This window comes from Hemiscyllium ocellatum, chromosome 35 (assembly GCF_020745735.1).
Source record: "Hemiscyllium ocellatum isolate sHemOce1 chromosome 35, sHemOce1.pat.X.cur, whole genome shotgun sequence".
In the NCBI taxonomy this organism is placed as follows: Eukaryota; Metazoa; Chordata; class Chondrichthyes; order Orectolobiformes; family Hemiscylliidae; genus Hemiscyllium; species Hemiscyllium ocellatum.
Window position 1 is genome coordinate 40,723,351 of NC_083435.1, and position 20,324 is coordinate 40,743,674.

Sequence of the window (20,324 nt, forward strand, 5' to 3'; positions counted from 1 at the left end):
CAAAGGGCTGCCACTTAAAGGGACACACCATCAATTGCAGCTCCGCCCACGGACAGCCACTCGGGCTCGCAGGCTCGAACCTCCGAACACAAGGAACCTGGTGTTGTTCCTCGGCTCAGAACTACAACTCCCATCAGGCATCACGGCCTGGCGCCCCGTTTCCATAATGTAGTTCGGAGCGGGGTTATGAACGGTTTGGACGAATTGAGCTAAGTCCCTGTGGGGGTTTTAAACAATCTCAGTAAAGTAGGAGTTTTCTGGGTTTGGGGCTGTTTTTCTGTCTTATTTGAGGAGATGGCTTGTCATTTCCTCCACCAAACACAGGAACGCACTCCCAGAGAAAATCTCTCCAACATTTTTCACCAAATGTGAGTTTTTGCTGCAATGTCCGAGATATTTCTGGAGATGTTGGGTTTTCACAAGATTTTGGGGCAGATCTGAGAAATGTTGACTACTATTCTTCTATTAGAGATAGTTATGAAACGTCTTAACACTAAAGACAGGAACATTTTGTGAGGAAGAAGTTGAAATGTTGGATTATTTTGTGTAAAACTCACTCCAGTGGTCACTGTGATGTGGAAGTTATGGACACAGCTTTTATACAGACATAGTCAGTGTCCAATATCTATTGTTGTCCCACCAGATAAACTACATCCCCATGTTAGTGGCTCAATAAAAACCAACAATATGTTGATGAGGCTTTATGGTAAATGTGTCCTTTTGACTTTCGCAATAATTTCAGCAACAACATTGGTGGGGGGGGAGCGGGGGGATGTTGAGCAGTGGGCTTGGAGCTGAATCCCTGGTTGGTTTGGACTCCAGGTACAAAGCATAGCAGGAAGGAGTGCACCACAAACCTGGATTTTTCATCTCGGACTTGTGGAGGGTACACATACTCTTACACAGTTCGTGGAGATCTATTGTGTACTATTCAGAATCTGTTATTTTCAGTTTGGAGAATTATTTTTGTTGCTGTTAGTTTAATTTATCAGAATCCAGTAACATTGTCACCTTTGGAGTTCCTGAAATGGTGAATCTGTTGTTAATCAATTCTGAAATAATTTGAAACCAAAGGATAAAGTTTAGTAGTCTTTGATGGTCTAGTAGCACTTGAAGAAGGCAGTTCACTGCCACCTCTTCAACAGTAACTAGGAATGGGCAATAAATGTGTCCCAGCCAGTGACATCCATATCCCATGAGTGAATGAAATATGCTCAAGTTATGAGATTGTCCATTGAAGGTCTGTCTAATTCAGCTAGATCACCCATCGTAAGTCACAGACCCTCATTTATCAATATACATTGTGTCATCTCCTGAATTTTCTATCATCTCTTTTTTCCTCCTGATTCTCTCACAGATATTTTCCCTTCCCCTTCAGATTGTTTTCTCTGAGCTGATGCACTTTATATTCAAGTCTGTAATTTCTTTTCACCTTCCAGTACCATCCAGAATGAAATGTGGTCAACATTAAAATGACTGTACAGAGACTGGTATCCATCACCAAGTCATGCCTTATTTACCAGTGAAGATTAGATTCCCTATAGTGTGAAAACAAGCCCTTCGGCCCAACACATCTTTGGACTGTGGGAGAAAACCCACGAAGACACGAGGAAAACCCACACAGATAGTCACCCAAGGCTGGAATCGAACTCAGGTCCCTGGTGCTGTGAGACCACTGAGCCATCATGCCACCTGACAGTGAAGTATTCTTGATTTTAGTACTGTTTCATTTAGACTCAGCTACCAGAGTGTCAACCACCAGCTAACAGTAGTAATGCTTAACTCCCGTTATTTTCTTGAGTGAGCAGGATGTTTGACACTCCTGCTTATTTTTTTAGACAGTTAACAGGATGTGTGACCCGCCTGGGTTTTTTTTTCACCCCACACACTACCGCCTAACAGCGGTGGTTTTAACTTCCCTTTTTTCCTTTTTTTTCTCACGTCTGGCTTAAATAATCAGAGGTCCAGGTTTATGTCAAATCAGCACCAGTAACATTACAAAGTCAATTTTCTGGCTGAGGAACTCCAGCGAGGCCAGTATTCCGTCATCAAGTCCTCCCCTTTTTGAAACTTTTTTTCAGGAGGCAAGTGCTGTGTGAAATAACTCCACAGAGGCCAGTACTCCTTCACCAAATCATCCTTTATTTACACATGGAGAGTTCCTCCCTTTTTTTTCAATTTTTATTCTTGTTTATTCAATAAAATCTGGACAACATCTGGAGAATCCAACTATTTAGAGAATCCAACTGTTTACTTCAGCTCTTTCACTGCCAGACCTGGAGGCAGGGACTGTTTGAGTTTCTCAGCCTTTTCTTTGTCTGTGATGACTAATGTATAGACATACCGGCTGCACCGTCCTTTGAACTCAGCTAGAGATCCCTCATTGGACTAGATTAACAGCCCCAATCACATCCAGCTGGCTGACATAGTAACATCATCATAAATATTTATTCCAAAACTAATCAGGCATACAGAGAACACTTTGGGTTTAAAATATTCTGATCATTCCCCATTTCTTATGAAGCAATACAATTTGAATAATTCAGAACAATTTGCCCCCTCCCTCCTGTGCCACTTTATCCTGCGACATACTCGCCTATTCCATCACTACACGTCATCACGACCTTGGATGCTTTGTGTCTTCCTCTTCTCAACTGCTATCAAACGCATCCGAGGATACACATCCCACGCTGATGTTATCAGTTTGAAACTCTCTGAGGATGAAGAATGCTATTCTCACACTAGAGATCTCTGTCAAACATTTCCCAGGGGAACTGAGACAGCAGCTGCAATAAGTGAGGTTTTATTCAGATGGGGCAATGACAAGTTTAAATCTCCACCTGATCGGCTGCTCAAAGTCACCTCCATTTCCCCGGTCAGTTTCCCAAGTTTCAGGAAACTCATGTTGCTCCAGAAATATTTGGATTGACTGTGAGAGACGTCAATCAGAGAGTCCACCCACTCTGCCCATTGTCTCCTCTTCCTCTTCCAGAGCTGGTTCACTTCCTATAGGGACTGAAAACCAAGTGAGGAGATGGTGAGTGAAGGAGCAGCTTTTATACAAATTGTATCCCATAATATCCACACCAATCTTCAGGCAGTCTGACTATCCTGTGGGTAATCAGGGGTGGAAATATCCCTTATGCTGTGTGAGAAGATCCAGCTGAGAGAGCTGTTTACTCGGTGCTTTGTGCTGAACTGTGTGACTGGAGCTGTGTGTTGGATATTGAGTGTGTTTATTGGAAGCATTTCCCTCTGATTTCCAGGCTGCGTTTTATTGATGGCTCATTCCTGAATATGAGAAGGTGAGGTGTCATTATCTGGAGGTGCAAAGTGGCTGAGGATTCTTACAGATTTCCTCTAGTTGAGTTCTGCGTGTGTGTTGGGAGCTGGTTATTATCCCGTGAACTGTAAACAGTTTTCTGTTTATTTTGCCTGTCTTTCCCAAACAAAGCATTGCATTCACACCTTTTGTGCCTGACTATTCTATAATTGTTTCTGATTCGATCAAAGGTTTTGCATTACTGTTTCTGGCTTTCACTGTCATTTCCTGATATTGGTCTGGAACCGGGACATTGTACACAGGAAGCAAGATGCACTTACAGGAGAGACCAGTGATGCCCTACCACAGATCATATGCTGCTGAAATCGTCACCCATTCCTTTCTATGTCAAGTCTTGACTATTCCAGTGCTCTCCAGGATGCTCTCGTATCACTCTTGTAAACCTGTGCTGCTCCAAAACTCTGCTGCCCAGGTCCTGACACCACAATCCAGTATCCAACTATTCCGGTGTTTGCTGATGAAGCAACACCCCAGTTTTAAAATTCTTTCCTTTGTTTTCAGATTCCTCATGACTTTGCCCCTCTCCATCTCTGTAATAATTCAGCTGCCATACCTGGGGATGCCTTATTTCAGGATTTTACCTGAAGTCTTTGGCTTTTCCCAAAAACCTTGGCTTGGATTTGATACTTTTGTCCAGTGCTGCGGCTGATAGTTGAAATTGGGATGTGGAGTCTGAGTGCAGTGTATCTTAATTTCCCAGAATAAATGAAAGCAGTTCAATTAGCAATGTTTCCTCAATTGCTAACACTTCCTGCACAGTGCGTTTTCTTCGAAGAATTTAATAAAACAAGGGGAAAATTTCAAAATCTCTCCTGAAGTATTTGATTTTAAACACGTACTCTAACAGTAAAACTGACTTTTACCAGCATGAGACAAACTCATAGTGAATTGATATCTTTACCTTATGCCTGTATGAATTTTCCATTTTCGTCATGACACCTGGGAAGATGGAGAATGTGGGCAAAGTTAAGAAAGTAGCCACTATCCCTGCTGGAAACAGAGGGTGTGTGACCATCGAGTGAGGAAAAAGAGGAGTTGTATTTGATGCAACACACACACGCGCCCATACTCACTGTTAAAAAGTGCTGGAAAAGCACAGCCGGTCAGGCAGCATCCGAGGAGCAGATGAGTCGATGTTTCGAGCATAAACTCTTCTTCCTGTTGAAGAGCTTATGCTCGAAACATCAACTCTCCTGCTCCTCGGATGCTGCCTGACCAGCTGTGCTTTTCCAGCACTACACTTTTTGACTCTGATCTCCAGTATCTGCAGTCCTCAATTTCTCCACTGTTGAAAAGTGTCTAACTGAGAAATCAGCCCCATCTGCAAAGGAGGAGAGAAAGTTAAAGGAAATTATGTTTCATTTTCCTATTTTACAGAAGGATTGCACCACACCACCCGAGAGAATACAGAGAGAATAGACACCACAGACAGATTCTGACAATCAACAAAGGAACAACTGCACAACAACATGGAAGACCTCAAGTGCGAGGTGCCTGACCAGGTTTGCATACAATCATCAGCGAATGACCAGCACATTCATGGAAATGAGAAGCTCTTTAGGTGCGAGTTCTGTGAAAAGTCTTTCTCAACATCATGGAACCTCCAAAGACACAGACGGATGCATACGGGAGAGAAATTATTAACATGTGAAGTGTGCAGCAAATCATTCTCGGACTCCTCTTCCCTCCGTGTACACCAACGTGTTCACACTGGGGAGAAACCGTTCACGTGCGAAGTGTGTGACCAATCCTTTACACAATTATCAACCCTTCGCTCACATCGTAGCATTCACACAGGGGAGAAACCATTCATGTGTGAGGTGTGCAGCAAATCATTCTCACATTCCACAACCCTCCGTGAACATCAACGTATTCACACAGGGGAGAAACCATTCAAGTGTGAGGTGTGTGATAAGTCATTTTCGAGGTCATCATCTCTCCTCGGACACCAACGTGTTCACACTGGGGAGAAACCATTCACGTGCGAGGTGTGTGACAAATCATTTGCACAGTCATCCACCCTCCACGCACATCAACGCATTCACACAGGAGAGAAGCCCTTCAAGTGTGAGGTATGTGACAAATCCTTTTCACAGTTAGGAAGCCTCATGGTCCATCAGAAGATCCACACAGGGGAGAAACCCTTCAAGTGCGAGGCTTGTGGTAAAGCTTTTGTGAGATCTTCGAGCCTCCTGATACACCAGATGATTCACACTGGAGAGAAACCCTTCCGATGTGAATTTTGTGAAATAGCTTTCATCCAGTTCTCCGATCTCCTGAGACACCAGAGAATTCACACAGGAGAGAAACCCTTTAAATGTGAGGTTTGTGACCGAGCCTTTACACAGTCCTCGACGCTTGTAAAACACCAACGCATTCACACAGATAGGGAATCTGTTCTCATGCAAGATGTGTGACAAATACATTTCAGGGTCATCAATCCTCCACCTATTGTAGAAGCAGAACTATCTGGTGCAGAGTTTGGAACAAAGCTTTCACCTCCTCCTCCAATCTACTGAAGCATCAACAAATTCGCAATGGTGAGAAACCATTCATGTATGAGGAGCGTGTCAAGGCTTCCATACAGTTTGTGTATCCCCAGGTTTATTAACGCACACTTATGAGAAGCTTCATGGGTGAGGGTTCTGTGTTAATACCTGACACAGTTGTCAGATCTGCCGGAACATCACTTGACTCAAACAGGAGACAAACCCTCCCAGTGTGATGTTATTAGGATTGTTTCACCTCCTCCTGTCTCACCAGACACCAAAATCTCCACATGGACATGGAACCAGATCAACTGCTTCCGTTACGCTGAGAGCTGTCTGTGTTGTTTCCCCTCCAGTGCTCACAAAGGGGGAGCTGTTATTCCAAAGCGCTGTCTGTCTCAAACCTCTCTCAAATTCAATTCAGTCATTTCAAGAAGGTCAATTTAACCTTTGGCCTGATCACTAAACATCACCAAAAGAAGTATGTACAGAAGCTCCTGTAGAAATGCAGCATCCTTTCAGTATAGGGTCAGGGACAAGTCTCTCACTGACTCTCACTCTGACCAAGAAGACAATCAGATACTCAGCAGTTACAAAGGCACTGGGGGAGAAACCATTCCTGGATAGTAATGGAGGTACTTCAATTAGCTTTATGGTCCATGGGGTGAAGGAGAGGGGGTGGGAATCAGTCAAGAATCCTGTTCCTCATCAGTGAGCCCAGCTGGGATGTCAGGGAGGGTAGGAAGTATCAGTCTTCATTGTCTCACAATATTCACTGTGTTGCTGTCCACATGCTGAACAGCCACTCACACAGAGCACTCGAGGCCAGTCAGTGTCCACAGTCTGTCCTCTAGGAGGAGTTAGAGGGAATGTGAGAGGAAAACACTCTTGTATTTATATAGCACCTTAATGTAGTCAAACATCCCAAGGAGTTTCATTGAGATGTAACCAGACAAAAACTAACACGGAGGGAGAGGAGGAATAGGAGGAAATGTCAGTGTTTCTCTGAAAGGATTTTGTCAGCCATGGAAAGTAGCTAGAAGGTGTGTGTCAGAATTTTCCCTCCTGGAGACACAAGGGAAGTAGCTCAATAGTTTTGAAGATAAGACCATAAGGAACAGGAACAGGCTGTTTGGTTTCTTGAACCTACTGTGCCATTAATAGAATCATAACTAATCTGACATTCCCGACATCCACTTTCCTGATTCTCCCCGTAACCTTTGACACACCCACTGATCAAGAATCAATCTCAGCCTTAAATATATACAAGGACCATGCTCCCACAGTTCTCTGTTGTAAAGTGTTCTAAAGATTTAACACCCTCTGAGAGAAGAACATCCTCATCTGTTTTAAATTGGTGCTTCTTTATTCTGAGACGACGCCTTCTCCCATGAGGGGAAATATCCTCTCAGAATTTACTCTGTCAAGTCCTTTAGGAATTCTATAGGTTTCAACGAGATCACCTCTTACTCTTCTAAACTCCAATGAGTAGAGTTCCAACCTGTTTAGCCTTTGCTTATAAGACAATCCCTCCATACCAGGGATCATCCCACTGAAACTTCTCTGAACTGCCTCCAAGGAACTAATATCTTTCCTTATAAAGATACCAAAACTGCTCACAGCACTCAAGATATGGTCTCACCAGCACCTTGGACAATTAGAGTAGGACTTCCCTATTCTTATACTCCAAACCCCTTGAAATAAGGACCGACAATCCATTCGCCTTTCTGATTACATGCTACAGCTGTGTGCTAGCTTTCTATGTTTCATGTACAAGTACCTGCAAGTCTCTTGCAACTTTATGCAGTTTTCCTCCATTTAAATATTACTGTTTTTTGTTCTCCCTTCAAATAATTTCAATTTTTCCCACATTATACCACATTTGCCAACTTTTTGCCTGCTTTGCCAACCTGTCAGTATTGCTCTGAAAACTGATTGTATCCCACTCACAACCTGTCTTCCTCCTATTTTTGTGTCATCTGCAAATTTGGCTTGTCTGCATTTGTTTCCTTTCTGCAAATAATTAAAAATATTGTAAACGGTTGTACAGTTGGAATCCCAGCAATGCTATAGTCGCGGCTCACCAACCTGAAAAAGAACCCCTTATCCCACTCACTCTTTCCTGCCCATTAGCCAATTCTGTATCCATGCCATACCTCCATAACTGTATTAAGCCTTATGACTTGACCTTTTGTGATGTACCTTGTTGAATGCCTTCTGGGAGTCTAAATACAACACCCTTACTGGTTCCCCTCTATGTGTCTGGTTGAGATTTCCTTCCAAAAAAGTAATAAATTAGTCAGATACAATTTCCCTTTCATGAAGCCATGCTGATTGTGCTTGATCAGATTACGATTTTCCAAATGTGCTGCTTATACTTAATAATTGCTTAATAATTAAGTCCAACAATAGACATTAGGCTCATTACCCTATGATGATCCACTTTATGTCTCCCTCCTTTTTGAATAGGGGTATCACATTGGCAGTTTGCCAGTCCTATGATACTTCTACAGAATTCAAGGAATTTTGGAAAATTACAGCTAATGCATCCACGTTCTTGTGGCTACTACTTTTAGGATCCCAAGATTAAAGTCATCAGAGGCAGGGGACTTACCTGCTTTTAACTCTATTGGTTTGTCTAATTCTCCTCTCTAGTGATGATGATGGTACTTAATTCCTCTCCTCTTTAGTATTAATGGGATGTTTGAAGTATCTTCCACTGTAAAGACTGATGCACAATATCTGTTTAACTCATTTGTTATTTCCTTGTTCCCCAGATCTAAATATCTCCCAGATTCATTTTTAAAGAGGCCCATGCTCACTTTAACCTCTCTCTTTCTTTTTGTAGTTACAGTCGTCCCTTTCTGGGTTGGAGGTAGGGGAATTCCTTTTTCTTCCCCAATCCATAGGATGAATGCATGCAGTCTTGATGTGAGCAAAACTCCCCCACTTTGAAGCTTTCAGCTGGATTACCATTGGGACCAGAGGTTTTGTTATTTCTCATCTGTTTGATTGCTTGTTGCAGCTCTTTCATTGATGGTGACTCAGCTACAACTTTTACCACAGGGCCCTTGGAGATATACTGGAGGGTATCAGCTAACCCTGTGGATTCATTGAGTTGTTCACAATGTTCTTTTCAGTATTATCAGATAATATTGTCATCTTTGAGAAGATAAGCACCGTCTTGTGAAAGAATGGGATTTTGTCCATTGGATCTCGGTCTCAATGTGGTTCTGTTGACTTCAAAACTTTTCAGATATTATGATCACCAACAAATTTTTCGATTCTCAAGTATTCTCTTCCAACCTGTGTTTGGGCATCCGCTGTTGTTAAATTGCTGCCTTTTACAGTTGTAACCTTCAGTTGTTCTGCCCTGCAATAAAGGCTGATCATTTTTGTTATTAGAGATCATATATCTTACAGCCATGTTCATCAAGTCAGTTGTGAGTTATCCCATGTCACAAGATGTTGTGTAACTTGAAAGGGTTCAGAAAAGAATTACAAGGATGTTGCCAGGGTTGGAGAGCTTGAGCTATAGGGAGACGCTGAACAGGCTGGGGCTGTTTTCCCTGGAGTGTTGGAGGCTGAGGGGTGACCTTATAGAGGTTTATAAAATCATGAGGCGTATGGATAGCGTAAATAGACAAGGTCTTTTCCCTGGGGTGGGGGAGTCCAGAACTAGAGGACATAGGTTTAGGGTGAGACGGGAAAGATATAAAAGAGACCTAAGGGGCAACCTTTTCATGCAGAGGGTGGTACAGGTATGGAATGAGCTGTCAGAGGAAGTGGTGGAGGCTAATAAAATTGGAACATTTAAAAGGCATCTGGATGTGTATATGAATAGGAAGGGTTTGGAGGGATATGGGCCAGGTACTGGCAGGTGGGACTAGATTGGGTTGGGATATCTGGTCGGCATGGACAAGTTGGACCAAAAGGTCTGTTTCTGTGCTGTACATCTCTATGACTAGGTTGACACCCGGTCTCTCTCTTTCTCTTTCTCTCTCTCTCTCTCTCTCTCTCTCTCTCTCCCCCCCTCTCCCCATCCATCCCTCCTTCCCTCCAATGTCTCAAGAATTTCCACTTCGGAAGCAGGACAGCATCAAACATCTTGTGCACCTTGGTCACCAAAAGCTGATGCTTATTAACTCCCTCTAAGTCACATCCCATCACATGATCAATGACTTTCTGACTGGCCGAGGCTAGCCGGGGTTTATCGCTAATTCATAGATTCATATATCGAATGGTTTACAGAATGTCTGATCAAGCTCAAATTGGCTTCTAATGGTGATGGACATACCACTCTCTCCTGACTGGTTCCTTCAGTTGTCAGTTATCAATGGGTCCATCCTCTTCTTTATTTTCATTTTACTAATAAATATTTTTTACTTCTTTATAAAAAGGAAAAAGGAAGCATAAGCAGTCAAGACTCAATAATTGATACCTGATCTCATGTCTTAATGCTTGCTTTGTTCCCATTAAATCAGACACTTCTTGCAGTTTGTTTTCTTTCCTGTTTTGATTCTGGTATGTTGAATGTTTGGAAATAGTTTGCATTTTTTATATTACCTTGATATCAGAAGATCGAAAGTTTTCTAATTTCTACAAATCCTTAAACAGGATAGGTCAATATAAGGATTATAAAATTACAAACCTGAATGCATTGTCACAACGTTTATTCCAATATAAAGATGATATTTAGTCATGTATTATACTTTTTTAATGCACATCGCTGTGATCATAATGCCTTGATAAGAGCTGTCGTATTCAGCTTTGGAAGTCTGAATCTGAAACTAAACACAGGTCACTCATCCTTACAGTAGTAAGTCTGAAACATTACATTGTGGTCTTTATTCTGTTGTCTTTGTCACATGAAGATAAGTTTTACCTCCTTAATCCACGTGTTTGAGAGTTGGTAAAGTGAGCCAGCTGTCGGGAGTGGGTATGGGGTAAAATCGGACCCTGCTTTAGTTGGGGATGTGAATTATAGACAGATCCTCTTCAGGTGACGGGGATTTCATTAATACCAGGGAGAATGTTTGTATTCTCCTGTCTGGGAGGACAGCTATCCTGTGTATGGAGATGGAGTCAACATGACATGTTAAACCATTCAGTGATTCCTGTGTACAGTATGTATGTCAATGAGACCATAGGCTGGGATACTTTCTTCATCAGCTTTCTTACAGAGTCATAGAGATGTACAGCATGGAAACAGACCTTTCAGTCCAACCCGTCCTTGCCAACCAGATATCCCAATCCAATCTAGTCCCACCTGCCAGCACCCAGCCTATATCCTTCAAATTCTTCCTATTCATATCCTGATCCAAATGCCTTTTAAGTGTAGCAATTGTACCAGCCTCCATCACTTCCTCAGGCAGTTCATTTCATACATATACCTCTCTCTGCGTGAGAAAGTTGCCCCTTACATCTCTTTTATATCTTTCCCCTCTCACCCTAAACCTATGCCCTCTAGTTCTGGACTCCCTGACCCCAGGGAAAAGACTTTGCCTATTTACCCTATCCATGCCCCTCATAATTTTGTAAACCTCTATAAGGTCACCCCTCAGCCTCCGACGCTCCAGGGAAAACAGTCCCAGCCTCTTCAACCTCTCCCTATAGCTCAAATCCTCCGACCCTGGCAACATCCTTGTAAATCTTTTCTGAACCCTTTCATGTTTCACAACATCTTTCCGATAGGAAGGAGACCATAACAATGTTTCCCAAAGAGAGACAGAGAGAGAGTTGTGTTTATAGATAAAATTTCACCTGCTTGCAGTGTGCAAAATCACTTTAAACCTAGTGATGTAATTTTCTCAGTGTAGCCATGGTTATAATACATGGCAGCCAGTATGTACAGGAAGCTCCCACAAATAACGATTTGATAATGATCAGGTAATCTGTTTTTGTGACATTGCATGTGGGAACCATATTATATTGGGGTGGACAGTGGCCTCACAGCACCAGGGACCCGGGTTCGATTCCAGCCTCGGGGGGACTATCTGTGTGGAGTTTGTACATTTTCCCCACGTCTGCTCCAGTTTCCTCCCACAATCCAAAGATGTGCAAGTTAGGTGAATTGGCCATGCTAAATTGTCCATAGTGTTCAGGGATGTGTAGGTTACGTGCATTACTCAGGGGAAATGTAGGATAATCAGGTCGGGGAATGGGTCTGGGTGGGTTACTGTTCGGAAGATTTGTTGGGCCAAAGGGATTCTTGGACATCAAGGATAACCCCCCTGCTGTTGTATGAAGCAGTGTTATGAGACTTTTAGAGCAGAAGGGGTTGTAGTTTCAACTCATTTGAAATTTGCTATCTCTGACAGCACAGCATTCCTTCAACATTATGAAAGAACTTGGAGCTAATAGTCAATTTTACTTAGTTTTTCCAATTGCTAATCTTTCCACTTCTCATTGAGCTGGCCTACCACATTGAATGAAATCTTGGAGACAGTCAGGAAGACTGAACAGAGTAAAATTTACTATTGAACAACAGTAAATATACTTAACAAACGACGGTGTAGACAGCATGGATTAACCTTCAAAGGCCACACATTCTCCAGCTGACAGCACAGCTGAAGCCTTCATCCTGAGTTGAACTGTGTCTCAGAAGAATTCTTCTTTCCCATTCATGGAACGTGGGCATCACTTGCCGGGCCAGCATTCATTGTCAATCCCTAATTTCCCTGGATGAGGTGGAGGTGAACTGTCATCATATTACATTATTATCTCAACAGTATTGCAGGAAGTTTTGCTTTTGCTAGATTTTAAAACAATACACCTTCTATCTTTATAATACTGGAGTAGGGAGGAGACTAAATTGCTATGTAGAATAAAATAGTTAATTCCATTTAATACATCACTCAGCAGTGGCAGAGCTCAATGGGGTATGACGGAATAACTGCTTCTCTGAGGTGCTGAGGTTAATTCATCACACTCACATGGTATTGAGACTATCAGAGCTTCCTGAACAGAAAACAGTTCCTCACCTTCATGTCATGTGTAATAATACTAAATGTTCACTCACTCACATTAGATCATATCACATGCTTTTATTGTCAGTAGGCAATGGTCTAGTGGTATTATTGTGAATATTATTCTCGAGTCTCAGTCAATGTTCTGAGGTCTAGGTTCAAATTGTGCTATTGTAGATGGTGGAATTTGAATTTAAAAAGTATCTGGAATTAAGAATCTAATGACCACTAAAGCACTGCAGACTGTGGGGGAATCCCATCTGGATAATTCATATCCCTCAGGGAAGGAAATCTGCTATCCTTACCAGGTCTGACTCTCGAAAATGGCCTCGCAAGCCACTAAGTTGTATCAGTTGCTACAAAGTCTAAACAAAGAAATGAAACCAGACAGACTAATAGGCATCGATGGAGACACTAGAAATAACAAACCCTAACCTGTCTCCCCTGCAATGCCCTCCTTTCTAACATCTAGGGGATAGTGCTAAAATTGGGAGAGCTGTCTCATAGACATATCAAGCTTCAGATTAGACTTACAGTGTGGAAACAGGCCCTTCGGCCCAACAAGTCCACACCGACCCGCCGAAGCGAAACCCACCCATACCCCTACATTTACCCCTTACCTAACACTACGGGCAATTTAGCATGGCCAATTCACCTGACCCGCACATCTTTGGACTGTGGGAGGAAACCGGAGCACCCGGAGGAAACCCACGCAGACACGGGGAGAACGTGCAAACTCCACACAGTCAGTCGCCTGAGTCGGGAATTGAACCCGGGTCTCTGGCGCTGTGAGGCAGCAGTGCTAACCACTGTGCCACCGTGCCGCCCACAGCCTGACATATTCATTCTCATGGAGTTATACCTAATAGACGATATCCCAGACACCATGATAATTCTTGGATATGTCCTATCCCACTGACAGGACAGACCCAGCAGAAGTGGCATCACATTTTTATACACTCAGGAAGGAGTTGCCCTGGGAGTCCTCAAAATTGGCTCTGGACCCAATGATGTTTCTCTTAGCAACAGATCAAATACGTGAAAGGAATCTTGCTGCTGATTACCATGGTAGTCCTCTCTCAGCTGATGAATGTGTGCTTCTCCATGTTGAACAATGATTGGAGGAAGGACTGAGGGTGATAACGACACAAGATGTATTGTGGATGGGGGAATTTCAATGTCTACCACCAAGAGTGGCTCAGCAGCAGCACTACTGATCGAGCTGTTCAGATCTGAAAAGATATTGCTGCTAGACTGGATCTCTGGCAGGTGGTGTGGGAACCAAGTATTGGGAAAAAATATACTTACATTGAGGATACCCTACATTGTGTTGCATTAACCCTGCCTTATCACTGTGTGAAATGGGAGAGACTTTGAACAGATCTAGTCATTCAAGACTGAGCAGCCATGAGGCCAATCAACAGCAGAATCATACTCCAATATAACCTGCCACTCTACCATTACCATTAAGCCAGGGGATCGACCCTGGTTCAACAGAGACTGCAGGAAGATATGCCAGGAGCAGCACTAGGCATACCTAAATATGAGGTGTCAATTTGCTGAAGCTACTAATCAATACTAGCACAGAGTGAAGCAATCCCACCATCAGGGGATTAGATTTAAGTTCTAGTCTTGTCACAGCCAGTGTTGAATTGTAGTGGGACAATTAAACACCTGACTGAAGGAGGAGGCTCCAAAAGTATCCCCATCCTCAATGATCGAACAGGCCATCACATCAGTGCAAAAGCTGAAGCATTTTCAATACTCCCCTCAGCCAGAAGTGCCATGTGGATGATCTATCTCAGCCTCCTCATGACTGCTCAGCATAAGAGAAGCCAGTCTTTAGCCAATGCGATTCACTCCACCATATCAAGAAATGGTTGGAAGCACTGAATACTGTAAAGGCTACAGACTGACAACTTTCCAGCAAAAGTTGAGCAGCACGGTGGCTCAGTGGTTAGCACTGCTGCCTCATGGTGCCAGGGAACCGGGTTTGATTCCTGCCTTGGGTGACTGTGTGGAGTTTGCATATTCTCCTTGTGTCTGTGTGAGTTTCCTCTGGGTGCTCTGGATTCCTCTCACAATCCAAATATGTGCAGGTTTGGTGAATTGGCCATGTTAAATTGCCCGTAGTGTTCAAGGATGTGTACGTTAAGTGCATTAGCCAAGGGAAATGTAGAGCAATTGGGAGTGGGTCGGGGTGGGTTCCTCTTCGGAGGGTCATTATGGACTTGTTGGGTCTAATGGCCTGTTTTCACACTGTAGAGATTCTATGATTAAATGATAAAGAATTTGCAACCCCTAGCTAAGCTTTTTCAGTACAGTTACAACCCTGGCATCTACTCAACAACGTGGAAAATCTCCCAGGTACGTCTTGTACAAAACATCAAAACAACTCCAATCCAGCTAATTACCTCTCCAAGAGTCTTCTCTCAACCATCAGGAAAGTGATGGAAGGGATTGTCAAGCAGCAACTGCTCAGCAACAACCTGTTCAGTGACTCCCTATTTGGGTTCCATCAGGGCCACTCCGTTCCTGACCTTGGTTCAAATAAGGACAAAAATGATTCCCATTGGTGAGATCAGAGTTTGGCCACATTTGACCAAGTGTGCCATCAAGGATCTTTAGCACAGCTGGCATTAGTGGATAGCAGGGGGAAAACTCCACACTGATTGGTCTCATTAACTGTCACCCAGGAGGATGTTGTTAGAGGTCAGTCATCTCAGCTTCAGAACACCTGCAGGGTAGTGTCCTTGGTTCAACTATCTTCTATCTGATCATCTGCCTCCACCATCAGGTCAAACAGTGGATGTTTGCTGAAGATTGCACAATTTGTAACACCATTCATGACTTCTCAGACACTAAAGCAGTCCATGTTCAAGTGCAACAGAACAGGCTTGGGCCGACAAATGGCAATTAAAACTTGAGTCATACAAATGTTAGACAATGACCATCTCTGACAAGAGATAATCTAACCACTCATGGCATTACTAGCACTGAATCTCCCACTGTCAACATCCTGGAGGTTACCATTGACCAGAAACTCAACTGGATTCACCATATAAGTACAGTGGCTACTACGACAGGTCAGAAGCTAGGAATACTGTGGCAAGTAACTCACCTGACTTCCCTATGCATGTCCACCATCTACAAGGCGCAAGTCAGGGGTGTGATAGAATATTCTCCACTTGCCTGAATGAGCGCTGCTCCAACAACACTCAAGAAGCAAGACGATTATCCAGGCCAAAGTGGCCCACTTGATTGGCACCATATTCACAAATATTGATTCTGTTCACTACTGATGCTCAGCAACAGCAGTGTGTACTAACTATAAATGCACTGCAGAAATTTGCTACAGATTCTTAGACAGCACCTTCCAAACCCACAACCACTTGCATCTAGAAGGACAAGGGCAGCACATAGATGGGAACACCACCACCTACAGGTTCCTCTCCACATAACTCACCATCTTGACTTGGAAATTTATCACCGTTCTTTCACTGTCACTGGGTCAAAATCCTGGAATTCCCTTCATAATAGCATTGGGAATATATTTACAGTATGTGGACTGCAGCGGTTCAAGAGGGCAGCTCACTATCATCTTCTTGAGAACAACTGGGGACAGGCAATAAACTGGGCCAAGTAGTGATGCCCACACCCCACATGAGTGAGTTAAAAAAAACACTTGGACATCACACCCATATTCAGGGAAGGTGGATGAGTGAACTGGTCAGCTGATTAGGAAAGAAATCTGTCCCTTGCATGGCTGCTGCCACCATTTCATGTACCTCACATTAAGGAGTAGATGTTGTTTGTTGATGCCTGTGTCTCTCGGAGGCAGCTCACAGATAGAAGCAAGTGTCTTGTTGAAGAATTATTGTAGGTACCAGTTGCACTGGGGGATGGATCACAGCACAGAAAGAATGGCCACTATCATCCTAGTGAACTGCATACTGAACAATATCACTCTCAAACAGGATTTAAACTGGGATAATCAAGGAGAAATGACTTGGTCAGGACATCCCAGAAGAGGAAACAGATGAGAAGAACATTGAACATAGAAAATTGGACTTACAGGCAACTGGATATTCACAGTAGAAGACCGCTGGACATGACAGAAATATTACATATCAACGCCTGGGTGAGACTGCTACAACGCGCCTCAACTCACTGTACCTGTCACAGTGACTCTCGCTCAGCACCTGATTAATCTGTAATCTCCGTGTCCCTCTCTGTGCTGTGGGTCTTCCTTTTCTCATCTGTTGTCAAACATCTCCAAGGCGACACATCCCACACTGATGCTGAAAGCCTTCAAAGATAAAGAATGCTATTCCCACATAGAAATCTCTTTCAATTGTTTACTGGGGAACTGGGACAGCAGCTGCAATAAGTGAGGTTTTATTCCGATGGGACAATGACAAGTTTAAATCCCCACCTGATCTGCTGCTCAAAGTCACCTCTCTTTGTGACGATACCATGGCTGGGTTTTTTGTTTGAAGAGAGGTTTTAAGTCAGGGATGACGAGCTGTCTATTGAAAACCTATAAACACAACAGCCTGTGAGGCCTTGAGTGTTTTTGAAGTTAGAACAATAGAAGCAGCCTGAACGGCAAGGCAAAACCTCCTACAAGGTCAAGAGTTTTAGTTTTAGTTTTCAGTAGCAGTTACTGGGTCTTGAAGTCGGGTGAGGAAGCTGCAGTACATCTCTTTCTGCTACGCTCTCTGAGTTTTCACTTGATGTTCCACCTCCTGGACTGGAGAATTGCCTTTGTGACAAACTGTTTTCTGAACTTGCATTTCTCCAAGTGTGTGTTTCTGGGTTGTTACTACATCCAAACCGTTAATCTAGAGTAGTTCATAATCTAATATAGAGTTATGTTGTTCGAATTTCTTCTTTCTTTTGTTGCATAATGATAGTGTACGAATAAAGTGTGTTTTGCTTCTAATCTAAAACTTTGTCCAAACGAATTGCATATGGGATGCAAAAATGTTAGGGTTTAGGCTACCTTCTTAATATATTTTGAGGGTGTTTTGGACTAGTCCATAACGCCTTTCCCCGGTTAGTTTCCCAAGTTTCAGGAAAATCATGTTGCTCCAGAAATATTTGTGTAAAAAATGAGGTCTGCAGATGCTGGAGATCACAGCTGAAAATGTGTTGCTGGTTAAAGCACAGCAGGTCAGGCAGCATCCAAGGAATAGGAAATTCAACGTTTCGGGCATAAGCCCTTCATCAGGAATGAGGAGAGTGTGCCAAGCAGGCTAAGATAAAAGGTAGGGAGGAGGGACTTGGGGGAGGGGCGATGGAGATGTGATAGGTGGAAGGAGGTCAAAGTGAGGGTGATAGGCCGGAGTGGGGTGGGGGCGGAGAGGTCAGGAAGAAGATTGCAGGTTAGGAGGGCGGTGCTGAGTTGAGGGAACCGACTGAGACAAGGTGGGGGGAGGGGAAATGAGAAATCTGAGTTCATTCCTTGTGGTTGGAGGGTTCCCAGGCGGAAGATGAGGCGCTCCTCCTCCAGCCGTCGTGTTGTTATGGTCTGCCGGTGGAGGAGTCCAAGGACCTGCATGTCCTCGGTGGAGTGGGAGGGAGAGTTAAAGTGTTGAGCCACGGGGTGGTTGGGTTGGTTGGTCCGGGCGTCCCTGAGGTGTTCTCTGAAGCGTTCCGCAAGTAAGCGGCCTGTCTCACCAATATAGAGGAGGCCACATCGGGTGCAGCGGATGCAATAGATGATGTGTGTGGAGGTACAGGTGAACTTGTGGCGGATATGGAAGGATCCCTTGGGGCCTTGGAGGGAAGTGAGGGAGGAGGTGTAGGCGCAAGTTTTACATTTCCTGTGGTTGCAGGGGAAGGTGCCGGGAGTGGAGGTTGGGTTGGTGGGGGGTGTGGACCTGACGAGGGAGTCACGAAGGGAGTGGTCTTTGCAGAACGCTGATAGGGGAGGGGAGGGAAATATATCCCTGGTGGTGGGGTCCGTTTGGAGGTGGCGGAAATGACGGCGGATGATACGTTGTATACGGAGGTTGGTGGGGTGGTAGGTGAGAACCAGTGGGGTTCTGTCTTGGTGGCGGTTGGAGGAGCGGGGCTCAAGGGTGGAGGAGCGGGAAGTGGAGGAGATGCGGTGGAGGGCATCGTCGATCACGTCTGGGGGGAATCTGCGGTCCTTGAAGAAGGAGGCCATCTGGGCTGTGCGGTGTTGGAACTGGTCCTCCTGGGAACAGATGCGGCGGAGACGAAGGAATTGGGAATATGGGATGGAGTTTTTACAGGGGGCAGGGTGGGAGGAGGTGTAGTCCAGATAGCTGTGGGAGTCAGTCGGTTTATAGTAGATGTCTGTGTTGAGTCGGTAGCCTGAGATAGAAATGGAAAGATCTAGGAAGGGGAGGGAGGAGTCTGAGACAGTCCAGGTGAATTTGAGGTCGGGATGGAAGGTGTTAGTAAAGTTGATGAACTGTTCAACCTCCTCGTGGGAGCACGAGGCAGCGCCGATACAGTCATCGATGTAGCAGAGGAAAAGGTGGGGGGTGGTGCCAGTGTAGCTGCGGAAGATGGACTGTTCCACATATCCTACGAAGAGACAGGCATTGTCTCACCCTGAATAACTTCTCTTTTCAATCCTCCCACTTCCTCCAAACTAAAGGAGTTGCCATGGGCACCCACATGGGCCCCAGCTATGCCTGTCTCTTCGTAGGATATGTGGAACAGTCCATCTTCCGCAACTACACTGGCACCACCCCCCACCTTTTCCTCCGCTACATCGATGACTGTATCGGCGCTGCCTCGTGCTCCCACGAGGAGGTTGAACAGTTCATCAACTTTACTAACACCTTCCATCCCGACCTCAAATTCACCTGGACTGTCTCAGATTCCTCCCTCCACTTCCTAGATCTTTCCATTTCTATCTCAGGCGACCGACTCAACACAGACATCTACCATAAACCGACTGACTCCCACAGCTACCTGGACTACACCTCCTCCCACCCTGCCCCCTGTAAAAACTCCATCCCATATTCCCAATTCCTTCGTCTCCGCCGCATCTGCTCCCAGGAGGACCAGTTCCAACACCGCACAGCCCAGATGGCCTCCTTCTTCAAGGACCGCAGATTCCCCCCAGACGTGATCGATGATGCCCTCCACCGCATCTCCTCCACTTCCGGCTCCTCCGCCCTTGAGCCCCGCTCCTCCAACCGCCACCAAGACAGAACCTCACTGGTTCTCACCTACCACCCCACCAACCTCCGCATACAACGTATCATCCGCCGTCATTTCCGCCACCTCCAAACGGATCCCACCACCAGGGATATATTTCCCTCCCCTCCCCTATCAGCGTTCCGCAAAGACCACTCCCTTCGTGACTCCCTCGTCAGGTCCACACCCCCCACCAACCCAACCTCCACTCCCGGCACCTTCCCCTGCAAACGCAGGAAATGTAAAATTTGCGCCCACACCTCCTCCCTCACTTCCCTCCAAGGCCCCAAGGGATCCTTCCATATCCGCCACAAGTTCACCTGTATCTCCACACACATCATC

General features: G+C 44.6%; 1 pseudogene; it reads left to right on the plus strand.

The window, feature by feature from the left end:
• Window positions 1-10,289, plus strand: part of LOC132832648 (zinc finger protein 271-like) — a 63,009-nt pseudogene extending 52,720 nt beyond the window's left edge.
• The last annotated feature ends 10,035 nt before the right edge of the window (window positions 10,290-20,324 follow it).